Consider the following 8,463-nt stretch of genomic DNA (forward strand, 5'->3'; position numbering starts at 1 on the left):
ATTTGTAGTTACCTACTATCTACCAAACAATATCCAGTTTTCAGCAGGCTAATGAAACAGTATTGTAGCAATCAATATGATCCTTTTGATCTTTCATTGAAAAGAACAGCATTTATTTGCCTCATTTTATGTAACGATCTGCAATCAAAAGTTATCCATTCTACCCTGTTACTCTAATTTCAACTCTGTTACCATATCATTTTATTAAAATAAACTTAAAATACTTTCTCATCTCAAAAGGGTTAAACCTAGTGTCCTTTTATTAGTTTAAATGATTATATACATCATTTATTTGAGCAAATATAGGAAAATAAATACTGAAATTAGTAAGAAAATAATGTGTGACTATTGAAAAGTTGGGCAAGATACATTTCAAAAGTTGCTTAAATAATATAAGTGAAGTCTTATGTGAAACTAAATGAGTATTCAAAGTGAATGTAACTTTTTTACTTGATGGTAAATACTTTTTTTTTAAATAATATTTTAAAATATATTTTTTCAGAAGTATTCAGAGTATTGGTAACAGGGATTAAGGATAGCACACAACAAATAAAACATGTCATAAAAAGTGTATCTTTGATGCTTGAGCTGGACGGATCAACGAATTGCGTGTCATTGGATGTCCTCCCTCTGTCAGGCTGCGTGTGGTGCCAAGAATGTTTAGCCCCTGTGTTGCAAGATGTTGGCTGTGCTGAGGGTTTGATAAGCCATCTTTCAAAGCGATGTTACAAACAACGTAGAGGATGCATATTTTCAGATCTACCTCAGGTTCACCTTTGACAGCAGAAACCCTTGAGTTCTCTATTCTCCTATTCACAAAGTGTTGGTTGGCGCAATATAAAAATGTTTTCCGATCTCTTTGCTGCTCTTAACACCTGTGATTTGGATCGTGCGCTGGGGCCTGCAGTTTCAACCGATGCTGTCTGTAGCCCTAACGTTTATAACTGGTCATCCTTTTCTACCAAAGGGTTGGCTGGCCGTCTTTAGCTGTTAGGCAGGACCAGCATTAGTTATTATTCATCTATAAAGTTTTAATACAGATGCTTCCACACTATATCTCTTCCGTTTTAACACCAAACTCATCTTGGTAGTTGCTCATGAAACAGCTTTTTGCTCCATATTCCATTAATCAGACATGAATTAGTAAAAATTGAATTCTCTTTCATTGCACCTTATACTTGGAATAATCTGCAAAAGACCTTAAATTTGGACTCTCTGCTGCCACAATGGCTGTTCACAGGCCTTATTTTAGATCCTATTTCTTAGTTTATTGTAAATGTTTTTAACCACACTATAACTGTATCTGTTTATTACTCTTGTGGTATTTTCTTTTATTCTATTTTATACTTCATTGTATTTATTCCTTCTAAATTATCATTTACTCCATAGCATGTTAATTATCCTGTATTTTAACTTTATATATCATACATTGTTGTTTTTATTGTAAGCTGTTTTGTTTGTTGCCTTGTTTTACATCTTGACCCCATAGTAAATTCTCTTGTATTGTCTTTCAAGGTAAAATAAAGGTTGTGTAGAAAAATGAGTGAACAAGGAAAAGTAGAAGTCACCTCTTCCGTTAACCAGTCCTCAGTTACAAACCACACTGAAGTTGATGGTTTGACTAAATGTGATCAGGTCGGCACTTCAGCCAAACCCTTCTTCATAATAATCTACAGTCTGGTGTTTCTGGTGAGTTTCAAAAACAGCACAACCTTTGAAGACTCGGAGGCTAAATGTATTTTTGCCCTTTTCTAATTGACTTATGTAAAAGATCTATGCTATTAAATGAAAATTACTTTAATACATTTGATTCAGAGCAATTAAATAATTAAATTAAATTTAATATCTTGTGTCCATCAGGTAAAATCCTTTGTTAAGCTCAAACTTATGACTGTAAATGTTGTGAATTTTTGTAAAGCTGACTTCACCTGCTTTTCTCTGCAGGTGGGTCTCCTCCTCAACGGCTTCATCATGAAGTTTTACTTCTGCCGAGGTCACCGGCAGGCGTCCAGCAGCATTATTGTCTACAGAGAACCGTGGGCAGCACGCTTGACTTCCTGGCTCTGTCCTGTCTCCCCAATCGCGCATTGCCGAAACTATGCAGCCAAAAGCACAGTCGCCGTCCGCACTTGTCTACTGCAAACTTGGCTCCGCCCTCTTCTTCCCTTAACATGTACGCCAGCATCATGTTCATTGCTACATTGCTGGCCAACAGGTAGGCCAGGGTGGCATGTGGCATTTGTGGGTATACAGAAGTGGCCTGTCATTGGGCTGTGATCTTTTCTGAACTTTGAAGTGTGGTAGATCTTGTGGCACAAACAGACTCATAATTGACTTCACAATTTTATCAATGCAGACAAAAATGCATTTAGTGTGCATGGCTTTCTGGTTTTATCAACATAAAGGAAACACAATTTGAACAGAAAGTAGTGTTCCGTCAGAGTAAAAATTCTGCTGGTCAATACCAGATAAATTCCCCAGTTTCCATTGAGGGAGCAGTAAACTGGTGAACTTCAATCAACTGTGGCTGTTATTTGATTGACAGCAGCCTCTCCATCTCTCCAGGTATCTGAAGATTGTCCGAGGAACTTCAGGAACTCACATCCTGCAGACGGTGCAGGCTGCCAACCATTGTCTGCACTGTAACCTGGGTGTAAAAAAAAATTAATCTTGCCATGAATAGGCCTTCATACATCCTACAGTCCATCCACCACCCAGCAAACTTTTTGACTTCTGACCAGCTGAACTGTTATTGCATTCACATGACCAGCTCCATCTACTTTTCATAAAGTCATGCAAGCCCTGCGCCTTCGCAGTGTTCGTGTTTTGTCTTATCTCCCTGGTCTTCTTCTACTAAGTATACCTCCCGCAGGTGTTGCTAGCACAGAAAAGCCAGCCGGCATCCTCACACCTCCAAGAATTTGTAAAGTCCACATAGGATGTATGTTAGTGCTGGTCTGTGTCTTCTGCCCTTTTGTTTCGTACCCTTATCACCTGGTTTCGCCTTAACGAAGCTTTCCTGTGGGGATATTGTTCCATGGCACAATGTTTTAAATCTTAACTACCTGATGGAGGTGAGCATCATAATGTCAGTTCTCAACGTCTGTCTGGACCCGCTCATCTACTTCATATTCTGCAAGGCGTTCAGGACCCAGCTTAGCCAGAGACTGGGGTCTAGAAAATGATAATTGTTCTGCATAACATTTTAGCAGCCAGTAATGTAATACAATGTTGTAACAACAACTGCTCATTTAATCACAACATAATAACGGCTAATAATATAATTACAACATGTGTAACATAATTACACAGCATAACTGTGAATAATTTAAGAAAGATTTTGATAAAAACTAATAATGTAAGACATCAAAACTGCCTACTCTGCAATAAACAAGTGTAATAAAAATGCTTAAAAATTGTGAGCAATGTTAAAAATATAAAACAATGTATTAACTGCTAATACTAAAATAATAATATAATAATAAAAATGTTACATTACAATTTCCGTGGCAATTTAATTTTTTTATTTTCTAACTAAAACGAATTACAATGTTGTCAGAAACTGGAAATGTATTATCAGCAGGATGTCCAGCACTCACAAACATCAACAGGAACACATTGCTCAGCACAACCACGAGGCAAATCAGTGTTGTAAGCTAACAGCCAACATGAACCAGGACTTAACAAGAGTCCAAAAGAAATATCTTTTATGTGTTGAGGGGATGTATTTAGATACAGCTGTGCTTTAATCTAACATCAGCATACTAACCTGTTCTCTATTACTAACATTTAGCTGTATGCTGCAGTTGATAACTAGTACTAAAGCAGAGTACAGCTAAAGCTAATGGGGGCGTCATTAGTTTTGTCATTTTTTTACCTGAATGCTGTTAGAGGAGAAGTTTCAGCAACAGTATTGTCGAAACAAAGGTGTATTAAATCTGCCCTGAATCAGCGCTCTTATAAATAGGAGTAAACAATGCTCTGTATTCTCCGCCACCACCTGCACCTGTGTTCCCTTGTGCTTCTCAAGTGCATCTAAAGTGAGTTATTTCTTTGTCAGTTTGATAATGTCACATATTTGTTTAGCTCCATTTATGACTAATTACAGTGTTTAATTGATGTATTGTTTGTGTTTAAATATTACTCTTTGTTCAGAGCTAATGAGAATTTGAGTTTAGTTTGATAATTAGAAATAGTTAAGATTAAGATGAATGAATTTATTAGTTATGCCGTACATCTTTCTGTTTGTGTAATTAATTCAGACCCACTACTTGATGAAGTTAAAGGGAAATTTATGTCAGAATAAAACATTTTGTGGAATCTGCTACGTCAGTCACACTAATTTCGGTTATTAATAAACCAGCAAACTCCAATTAAGTTATACCTAAAATAGATATAACACTACCCAGATATTACTACCCAGGGGTGTAGCACAAAATTCTGAATCCTGTACATAGGCATTGTCTATGGGCAACCCCCCAAATCTATGGGTATCTTTGTGGGCCGCCCTGACACGTTGCCCCAGTACAATTTTTTACACATATACGCTTTTTCCACCCAGTCCGACACCCATGTCACTTTTTTGTTGTTGGTGGTTGTGTGAGTAAAGTTACCTGTCTTTTCCTCTTCCCTTTCTTCTCCTCTGATCTCCCAACCAGCTGCTTGACTTTAACAGCGCAGTTATTGATGATTCACAGAGAGGAAATCAAACCCAGTATTCTGAATGATGAACCAAGAAAAGGCCAATAATGGTCCATCTTTCTCCCATTCTCATATATCTCTCTGCCTTCTCTCTCTGTCTTTCTTTCCTTTAATCTTAATCTCTGTCAGGCTAGTGACGGTGTATTGGTTCAGAGGAAGAGAGAGAAAGAGGTGTAACTGCTGGTTTTCTGCCAGGTTTTGTTCCTGTTGACATATAATCCATGTTAATAAATGGCTCTTGAGGTCATCACAATGTAGCCGGAGGGAAAATAGGAGAGATACAGAGGCAGGCAGCAAACTAGGTTTTTCTGTGTGAGCTTTGAACAGGGTTTATGCAACCTTACTGTTAACCTTGTTTATATTTTTGGAATTGTGTATATTTTGGATATGTGTTTATAGTTTATATTTGGCTCTTTATATTTGCCCTCTTTCCTACTTTCTACTGCAACTGCTGCACAACAATTTCCCTTGGGATGAATACATTTCTATCTTATCTTATGCTGATAAGATATGTGGCCAAAAGTATGTGGACATTTCACCTAGATGTGGCTTTCTAAAATCATGGGCATGAATCTGCTGTTGTAACAGCCTCCACTTTTCAAGAAAGGCTTTCCACCACATTTTGGAACCTAGCTGCAGGGATTTTCACTCATTAGCCACAGGCGCATTAATTAGGCAGAGTACTGATTCTGCGTGATAAGGTCCGGCTCGCAAATCGGTCTTCTAGCTTACACCAAAACTGTTGGATGGTGGTTGAGGTCAGGCCTCTGTGAAGGACAATCATGTTATTCCAAGACAAATTGGAAAAACCTTTTGTTCTGGATGTGGCTTTGTGCATAGGCTCTTTGTCATATTGGAATTCTGTTAACCTCCACTGCATTGTTATTGCAGTTCCCTACTTTAAAAAAAATAAATTGCACTATTTTCTTTTTTAACATGCAGAGGAGGTAGCAGTAATATTTCAGCCCTGCTGGGTGGTGTCTGCAGACCTTTATTCATCTCAGGCTGCACACAACTTCCAACTTGGTTAGGGCAACCTGTATGTGGACTGAGAGGCAAAACCTCAGGCAAAAAAAGTTCAGAAATGACTGACTACACCACTGCAAAACTGAAAGCTGACTCGGATGAAAATATCAACATTTTTATCAACTCCTCTCTTCTCTCATCTGTACTATGGTGACTTGACAGTAAGAGGTAAGATGTTTAGAAAGATTTTAGTAAGAAAATGAACATGAAACCTTGAAAACAAAGACAGCAACCTATTAACAGAACTTTTAAGAACCTTGTCTTAGATGCATGGTTCTTCTTTGCTTTTTAGTTAAAGATATACAACATTAAACAGACAAACCTCCTTTGTGCTGTTTGATAGGCGAGTGAAGTAAGCAGCTGCGACAAAGATAAGTCATTTTCAATGAAGAGAGTAATTTTCTTTCACTTTTAGATGATCATTCAACCCTGTCTCCTGGAAATTACATTTATATATCACTAATTTGTTTTGCCAATTTGAGAGAAAACATCATTGTTATCTGGATCTAGTGTGTTTTTGGGAGATACTTTTGTTTTGTACCACATAGACAGGAAGCATACAGACCTGGCTGGGGTGAAAGGTAGGGAGATAAAGTGGAGGACAGCGAAGACAAGCACTCACATCCTCAATTCCTTGTATGGTTTAGTTAAAGACACAATAATAATAATAATAATAAGAAGAAATAATAATAATAATATTACTAATACTAATTCTATATTATTTATAGAGCGCTTTTCTAGGAACTCAAAGACACAGTTAAAAAAAGGGGGTAAAAGGGTAATAAAAACAACACACAAAAAAATATATATATATATCTACAACACTCAGCAATGACTCAAACATTAAAAGCAATTCTGAGGAGGTGGGCGTAAAGTTATGGTAAACTCTCTTGTGTATCAAGCAACTGTTGTCTTTAACACATCTTTCCCTTTTAAGTGAGAATTGTGAATGCTTAAACATAACCATAAAAATACTGTCATGCTTTAGTTGCTACAAGCAAGAGTATTCCAGGAGTAGATACTATAAAAAAAAAAGAGATGTGTTGTCAGTCAATGTTTTGCTGATACATTTAATACGAACATTTTGAAACTTGTTGTTGCAACTTAGAGACAAATGGAGAGTGGTGTATTATGAGTCCACACACTGATGGAGAATTCAGGGGGCACTACTGAGATAGGTCAGGACCCAAAACATGGTCCAACACAGTAAACCTCTTCAGAGTTTCTCACATGGTGATGCCTTCATTTTCTGTAATCCTTATTGGCTGTGTGTTCTTCTGTGCACCATTTTGTTTCTATCCACTGACTCCAGCTCCCAGCATTACTAAAAAGGATCTGAACACTAACCCAGAGGTTAGTTAACAGCAGTGTCCAGTGGTGGCCTAAAGGTCAGTAAAGCAAGCTTGTGACCTGGAGGTTGCTGGATTAAATCCCCAGACCAGCAGGATAAATCTGTGTGGGGATAGCGAAGCAGTGCTTGCCCTTCCCTCATTACCACCACTGAGGTGCCCTTGAGTAAGGCCCTTAACCCCAAACGTTCTAGTGGAGCTGCTGTACAAATGTGATCAGGGCGTTCCTGCAAAAGAGAGGTTTCCTCTCAGTGAACCTCCATGAATAAATAAAATAGAAACAAAAATCTGGTGTTTATTTACTGTAATTGTCCTTGTTGTACTGTGACAACACATCTGTTTGAGTATTCAGTCAGCAGCACTAACACCAAGTACCTGTAACAAGAGCAGAACTGACTGTGGCTTCACATTGTTTTATTTTTTTACACTTTGTTGAACCTGCATTAACTACTTTTCTGGCCACTTGGGGTAAGCAGGAACGAGCTGTAGACACAACATATCTTCTTATTAAGTTGTTATGGGGCACAGCTGTCTATTTAGCAAACAGTTGTCTATTTATACAGCTAGTAGATAGTGAGCAACATTATCATAGTCCAATATTTACTCTCCTTTGACTTCTATCTCCACCAACTCGTGAAAAAATCCATCTATCATGCTCCACTATATTCACCAGCTAAAGGCTGTAAACAATGTTTTTGCCCCAAACTAGATGGAATTAACATAGAATTTGCATGTCAGCAAAGGGGAGACTCGTAAATACCCGTAGAACCGATTTTCGTTCCGATATCTTGAGGTCAGTGTTCAAGGGATCTCTTTGAAAATAGCCATGGCATTTTTTCCACACCAAAATTAGCCCCCTTCCCCACATGCTAGCATGACATGGTAGCAATTGCTGCGTTAGGTCTAGTTTCAGAAGACACCAGTATCTTCACTATAACTTTAAAATGGAGTCCGCTACAGCCTCTGAACGACAGGCGAGTGCAAGAGGTAAGGGGAATGGGGTTGCACATGGAGTGGCCAATCAGATTTCAGGTGTAGCAAGCACCACCCCCCTGTGGGTTCGTTCCTATGGGCAACACCTTTCAGTTACACATAGTTATCCATTGTTGATATAAACATATTGATTATTGCAGATTCAAATTCCTCTTTTCTTGGCCAATACATATAAAACAGCCCCAGATCCAATTTACATAAAAGCACTTTGAGCCATACTGCATGCTGTAGTGTATTATTATATAAATTAATTGGTTAATTTTTTCTTAGATAGAAGAATAATCACATTTGCCCCTTTATTTTAAAATTATTTAAAAATCTATGTTTTGTGCAAATTTGTGTCACAGAAATATATGTGGATTTATTTGTGTAGTACACTCCCAAAATACCCCAC

At 37.8% G+C, this 8,463-nt stretch overlaps 1 pseudogene; it reads left to right on the top strand.

Moving 5' to 3' along the window:
- Positions 1-1,539: 1,539 nt before the first annotated feature.
- On the top strand, positions 1,540-3,194 carry LOC118326939 (annotated as a pseudogene).
- Positions 3,195-8,463: the final 5,269 nt, after the last annotated feature.

This window comes from Morone saxatilis, unplaced genomic scaffold, assembly GCF_004916995.1.
Source record: "Morone saxatilis isolate NCDOM2014 unplaced genomic scaffold, NCSU_SB_2.0 Contig17, whole genome shotgun sequence".
NCBI classification, from domain to species: domain Eukaryota; kingdom Metazoa; phylum Chordata; class Actinopteri; family Moronidae; genus Morone; species Morone saxatilis.